The sequence below is a fragment of the Cinclus cinclus genome, chromosome 3 (assembly GCF_963662255.1).
Source record: "Cinclus cinclus chromosome 3, bCinCin1.1, whole genome shotgun sequence".
Taxonomy (NCBI): domain Eukaryota; kingdom Metazoa; phylum Chordata; class Aves; order Passeriformes; family Cinclidae; genus Cinclus; species Cinclus cinclus.
Genome location: NC_085048.1, coordinates 64,887,412 through 64,893,411, shown reverse-complemented (window position 1 = coordinate 64,893,411; position 6,000 = coordinate 64,887,412).

Genomic DNA, 6,000 nt, shown 5'->3' with positions numbered 1-6,000 from the left:
CAGAAGCCTTTGAAGAGTTGGAGTGTCTTGTACCAGGATGAATAATGACATGAATATCAGAGGCAGAAAGGACTTGGGGCTAAGCTGCTCAAGTGTAAACACATATTCTGTAAGATGCCATGCCATCAGTTTAAAAATTCTCAGAGGTACTTGTGACAGAAAATGCAGATGTTCATGAGGATTAAATCTCTCTTAACTAACTTGTGTTTCAGTAGGCATGAGAAGGTAAATTTGTTTAGTCCCTGTTTTCCAATTAAAGTTCTATTTACTGACAATTGAAAGGTGGACTCATGTCTCTTAATTATTGCATTAAAACCTCTAAGTACCTTTTCACCATGGCTTGATGTGATTGTCAATGATGAAGACAAAGGTGGTTCAGTCTTTTTGCAAAGATATGGTGGAAAGTTTAATTTCTTTATGGTTTTATACAGGGCTTTCCTCTCAAAATAAACGAAGTAAATCAAACCCAGCCTTTCTGTTGAAGATTCTTTGTCTTCAACTTGACAACTGCATCTTAGCCACTCATGGCAGGTATGAGTTCCCTGTAAGAGAGAAAGAGCTTTTGCAAAAGTTAGCAAAACTGGCCTGACTGGATGACTAGCACCAGGCTTTAGTTGAACACATCATGTGTTAGGCAACATGGAAAGCCTGCATACTGAATCTTTATATGTAGTTGCTTCTGTAGAGAAGGAAACATGACCAAGGGCCTAAGGAAAAATATTCCTCATTGGAGAATCCTCTCCCTTTTCTTTAGGTCAGGTGGGACATAACATGCCCCCAGCTGATGTGATACAATTTCTATATATACCCAGTGCTTTGCAGCAGGCTTATTTTTTACACTATGGTAAACTAAATAATAAAATTAATATTTCACTGCTTGAGTGAACTTTTCTTGGTAGGAAATGTTACAAGTTTCTTTTGAATTATTCTATAGATGCAGTTACACTTTCAAGTATGGATCAAAGAAGAAAAGTACTTTTTACCACTAGACCCTGTAACTTTTCTACTAAAAGCTGGATCCTTATTCCTCTGTCCTGGTTATTTGACATTAACCATCCCTATGAAACCTAGGTGTTAGAGTACCACTTAAAATCTTTTGAAGGGTTCAGATTTTCTCAGAAAAGCAGAAGATGGAGAAATTTTTGTCATGGTGTTACTACAACAGGACTGAGTCTTTTCATTTCTGGATACTCTGCCAAGAATTACTCCTAGACTTTGGCTGGACTGAGCCTAACACAGTGGTAGAAGAATAACTTGTAACATCTCAGCTATTAGTTCCAGTAGCTCTTTTAAGAATTAGCTCTTTTAGCTGATGCACTTGTTTCCTAGTGGGGCTCCTTCTCTTCTGTATTTTCCTTCTGTTGTCTTTGCCAGTGAGTAAAAACTCAGAGAGAGTCTCCATCTGACAGAGGTGTCTGAGCTTGGCCCATAAGGAACAAGATGTAAAGGTCTAATGGACAGCATGTTCTACTTCTTTCATCCAGCCCAGTCAGAACTCTGGATTATCATGATTTAGCCAGGATTTCAGAGACATCAAAGTGAAGCAACTCACACAGGCCTTTCATGCAGCTCCTCTCCATTTATTTCTATCTCTGTGTGTTGTGTGTGCAATACCCACATGGTTGGGTGTTGACACCATTGCTCTCCCTTCCCAGCCAGGACAGGGAGAGCAGACCACCCCCTGGCTCCTGTGCCCACAGGGACAAACACTGGTTTCCATTTCAGCTTGTATTTTACTTAGAAGCCAGATGAAAATGCATCAGCAGAGACCTCTGGAGCAAGCAAACAAAACAGCCAGGGTTCTGTAACTCCCTGCAGGCATCTTCCCTTGTGGAAGGAGAGAAACAAATGTGAAGAGCCAGGGCTGGAACTCAGGAGGGTCTGAAGGTGAAGACAGGCTGAGGCTTGGTGGGCTGAAGGCTGTCCCAGACACAGCAGCCAGTCCTATGCTCACACAGACACTACGACCTGAGTCCTTGGAGGAGGGTGTCAAGGGGGAACTTCCCATCCTTGTCCTTTTCAAAACTCTTTGCCCAAAGTGGTCACACATAGTTCTTGATTGCCTTGGTGAACAGCAGCTGTGAAATTCCCTGTGGTCTCAAAGAGCCTGAGAAGCTCCATCTGACCTGCCTGACATCCTCAGCCAGTGTGATCATGTGGAACCTTGTCTCCTGTGCACATGGGGGACTCTCCTGTGGGACATGCCTGGCCTCTGTAAATCTGTGTTCCCAGGGCTACCTGCCTTTAGCACCGAGACGCCTTTGCACAGGAAAGTGTTTGTCTTCCCTGTTTCTTCATTCAGGCTTGCTCCTTTTTGTCACAGGTGACAAGCTGTTTGTGACAGGAAGATGGAGCACATAGGTAAGGGAAAACCCTAGCAACCGAGCAAGTAAATACTGCTTGCTGTGGTGTTTTTGCCAGCTGTGCATTGTTCATGCCGCTATGAACAGAGCTGCTGAGGCTCAGAGAGCTCTAAATGTGGAAGGAAAACACAAACCACACAAATGTCTGAAAGCAGCACACTGTGCAACAAAGCTTTTGCTACCCAAGTCCTGATCCTGCTCCAGCACTGCCCCATGCCCAGTCTGCCATGGGCAGGGTATGCCTCACATTGAAGCTGATGACAGCTATCTTAAAAACCAGAATTAAGGAATGTTTTGTAAGTGGTGGGGTAAGGTCTGTGCACAGCAGCCACTGAAGATGATGATATCTATCTTAAACAAACAACCGAGCACTAAGAATGAAAAGGCTCTGAGTGTTTTGCAAATGGTGGTATTGCAATCTAACAACACAGCTTTATTCTGGAGCTGAGATTCAAAGCCTGGATCTTGCTGGGAAAATTAGCTCTTCTTAGACCTGACAGCATTTCTATCCTGAGGGTTAACTGTGTTGTGGACTGTGGTCTTATTTGATGATTTTTATGGCTGCAGCATCTAAGCTTGCCCCAGCTGATGTGATTGTTGTGTCTTCTCATTGTGTGATCTTTTTATTCCACAAGCTTTCACAGACATCCCAAATCTTCCTTTAACACTGATCATGAGGTAACTGGAAATAACAAAAATGAGTGATCCAAGACAAAATTATTGAACTGTATCGTGCCACTTCCACAGTTATGTCATGTATGCTATAAAAAGAGTCTGGGTAAGAATGAGCAGGAGTGAACTGGCATTGAGAGTGAGAAGGTGAGAAAAGGAATAAAAGGGCTGTGAAAATCTTATTTTATTTATACACCCTTCTCTTGTGTCCAGACTTGAGCTGGAAGGAAAGACCAGCTGAGTTTTTAAATATTTCTGAAATATTTCTATGCCCACTTTTCATTTGTGTCCATTGTTATTTTGTACCCAGTTCCCTTATACAGCTTTGAAATACCCTTGGCTAGATGAACATCCCAAAGTCATTAAAAGAATCAAGAGTTGAATTGGGGGCAGAGCTGAGGGCCAGGCTGTGATGCACCAAGTTTATGCCCAACAGCATATCTTGAGCACAGGATACACACATCTGGGTAAATCCTAGTGTCAGGGACAACAGGAGGGCAAAACTTTCTCATTTTGTTGTTTTTATTTATAGTCAACAACCCTATTACCCAAGCACAAACAGCACATTGGAGGTCAGGGCATGCAACATACCCACCTCCCAAAAAGGGAAATGGAGTTCAGAAAGAAAATCTCTTGGCACTGCTGGGGAGCTGCAGCCTGACAGGCATTTCCCTCTGTGATTGTGCCAAGGCTGGTGCAGAGGCATCACACCAAATGATAAGAACGATGAGCAAAAGCAGCCTCAAAAACAGAGATAAGAACAGTATCCTCACAACTGCAAACTGGAGCTTGGAGTGGGAAAATAATCCTTAGGAAACTCAAAAGTTAACAGCACAGGTACGCAGCCAGCTTCTCAAGGAAAATGACATAATTCAGGACTTAACACTGATTCACACACATTGAGGATCTCAGCACTTAGAGGCTTCAGTTTCTAAATTAGCATCACACAGATGCACATGAAAATCCTGGCACAGTTAATAACCTTGCTAAGTATTCTAGGCATTATTTTTAAGCAGAAAAGAAAAAAAAAATCAATCCAACTCCCCCTCCCCCATCCCCCCAAAAAAACAGCAAAAAACCTGAATAATTACCAAGATGCCTGCCAAATTAAAATATAGTTTAATTGTCCTGTGTAAATGTTCAAACAAAGCATGTATAACACATCTCAGGAAAACAGACTCATTCTTGCTTCCTTCCCCAAATAAAAAGATGATTTGTCAGTGCATTTTCAAGTCTAAAAGACATATTAAAAATCTCATACACCATACAGTTTCGAAAACATTGCTCAGATTCAGCTTCCATGAGAGACATTGCTCCCAGTGGTGGCATTTAAGCATTTTGCCTTGATAATTTTGCAGTTTGTCTATTTTAATGTTACACAAGAGTAGCTAAAGAATGAAGGGCCAAGTCCTTATGTCTGTTGAGACACAAATCACAGGAGCTGTCAGGACTTTGTCAGAAGCCATAAGGGATACCCTGCTGGCTCCACAGCATGGTCCTGCATGCCTTTCTTGCAAGAAGGATAAAGGCAAGTTCTTGTCTTTCTTTTAGCTCTTTCTCTCTCCCTGTGTCATTGAGAACAGTGAAAGCCACAGTGCCACTCAGACCTCTGAGCACCAGCAGCTCAGGAAGCAACAACATGAAGTGCCCACCAGGCACCTGCCTGGGGCTCTATGTGCACCACCGACATTTGGCAGCATGGGCTGCTGGGGCATCCAGAAAGCAACAGCTCATCACACCCTGGATTATAACCATAGGACTGACAGGTCTGTTTAGCTGAAGTGGGGGACACCTCATTGTGGGCTGTTGGAAGGCAGCCAGGGAAACAGCTCCTGTTAAACTATTGACTTATTTTGAGGCATTCCACAGCACTGAAATCCCCCACGTCTAGGTGATGCTTGCAAGGAAAATACACCCTTGGTGCATTGCAAAGACACCCTGTGTTAGGAAAACACGGAGATGACCAGGGACTCGCCTGCCCTGAGCCAATCCTCCAGGCACACCATCTTTCCAGGAGGGAGGTCTTGCAGATCTGTTCCTGGTTCAGCCTCAGAGCAGCATGGGGAGGTAGGAGTCCCACACACCATGCTGTGGAGTAGGTGGGGGAATGGATCTCATGCCACCTACACGTTGCACAGTGTGCAATAAATAAAGTGGGTGGATTAAATGTCATAGATACATACCACTCCCAAAATCTTATCTGTCTGCACTGGTATCCATGCCAGCTGCTTCTCCACCTACCTAGAGGCCTTTTGGTTATAGAAACCCACAACGCACAACGTTATTTTACTTCTGTAGAGATACATTGCTTACGCCCACCGTGAAACCAAGTAGAAAACAAATGCTCTTACTTAGTACCAAAGAGTGACCTTGTCTCTCAGGGGAGCAGTCCTGTTTTGTATGATTTACTGAGATCTGGAAGTAGAATTAGCAAAGGTGAAGAATAGCTTGCTTGCTTTTTCAGTAGGATACAATTTACCGGTAGCACTGGAAATGACAACCAGTCATTCCCGCTCTCTTCTACCATCTCTGCTTGGGAGCTTGCAGGGTTTGCCAAAATGTGAGGCCAGGTCCAGACATGGGGCCTGTGGTAGTACCACTCACTTGGCTGCGTGGCTTTCCTTGTCTTCTTTTTTGCTAATATCCCCGTTGGGAATCTTACACAGATAAAAAATAGGCTACAGTGTCTGCTTCTCCTTCCCAATGATTTGCAGACAGATACTTGCCAAGTGTCTAATGACTCATTAATTTGGGAAAAAAATGGCCACAACAATGCAATCTGCAAACCCACACTTTTCCCACTCCCATATAAGAAGCATTTTTAACAGTCACTCGGACCTTGTATAGAACAGATATTATCAACCTGCTCCCATATTTTTGTATAAAGAATGATGAATACAAGCCCAGGGGCCAACTTTCCACTGCCTTTTTCTTTTGGTAGCCACTTACTCCATGCAAAGCGTAC